Source organism: Galeopterus variegatus, unplaced genomic scaffold, assembly GCF_000696425.1.
Source record: "Galeopterus variegatus unplaced genomic scaffold, G_variegatus-3.0.2 Scaffold200, whole genome shotgun sequence".
Lineage (NCBI taxonomy): Eukaryota > Metazoa > Chordata > Mammalia > Dermoptera > Cynocephalidae > Galeopterus > Galeopterus variegatus.
Window position 1 is genome coordinate 740,824 of NW_007726311.1, and position 1,026 is coordinate 741,849.

General features: G+C 64.7%; 1 pseudogene; it reads left to right on the forward strand.

The window, feature by feature from the left end:
* Positions 1-711: 711 nt before the first annotated feature.
* Positions 712-1,026, forward strand: part of LOC103584704 — a 28,836-nt pseudogene continuing 28,521 nt past the window's right edge.

Sequence of the window (1,026 nt, forward strand, 5' to 3'; positions counted from 1 at the left end):
AAAACAAGTCCTGCAGCTTGTTAGGAGGGCTGACCTGGTTTGGGGGAACACTGCAAAAACCTGGGCAGGCAGGGAGCTCGTGGGAAGAGCTACTTTGCAGAAGGAAGAGACGGTGAAGGAGGCAGCTTCCTGGAGTCCTCAGCGTGGGGGACTCGTCAGGCACTGGTGAGAGGTCCCAGGACCAGGATGGGACTTCCTACCAGCGGCTCTGGGCACTGTCTGCACAGTAGAATCACCTGCTGCTTGGAAAACTATCCAGGCTCCGCCTAGCTCAGGAGATCCTGAGTTAATTGGTCTCAGTGGAGATGGCATTGTCTTTAACCCTTACCATTCTAATAAGTCCCCAAGGTTGGGAGTCACGGTAGCCTCCCAGGTGGGGGTCATCCATCCTCAACTCGCCCAGACGCTTCTGTCTGGGAGAGGCCAAGCAGCCTCCTGGCTAAAACTGCCACTAAGGCGCAGCGAGGCTGTCGGGCCCAAGAAGCGCGTCGGCCCAGAACCAGGGTCACAGGGCGAGGCGGTCCATTCCTCTCCAACACCCGGGGTGCACCGGCCCCAGGGCCCGGAGAGTCTCATCCTGCAGGCGCCGGAGGGCGCCCGCGAATCAGACGCTCCTTACACCGCCATGCGCCCTTTTCTGGGTTCAGGCCACGGGAGGGGGGGAAACGTGAGCCCATCTATTAACGTAAAACCTAGTAAACCAGAAGCGTGATGCCCGACGCCCGGTGCCAGCGAGTCCAAGCGTATTTCTCAGGCGCGGAACGCCCCTTAGGGGGCTCGGGACCGGGACGGGGGGCGCCGCCTTTCCGACCTGCTGCCCGCATTCCGCGGGTTCCGGGCGAGCCGGGGAGCGAGCCGCCGAGTCATCCTTTCCAGCCTCAGCCTGGAAAGCTGGACCTGCCGCCGCGCGTGCTCTTGGCACCGGGCGCCCGGGGCCCCGCGGCCACATCATCCCGGGGCGGGGAGGCGTGCGCTCCGGGCGCCCGCGCCGCCACCGAGCCACGTCCCCGCGGCCACGCGGGGGGG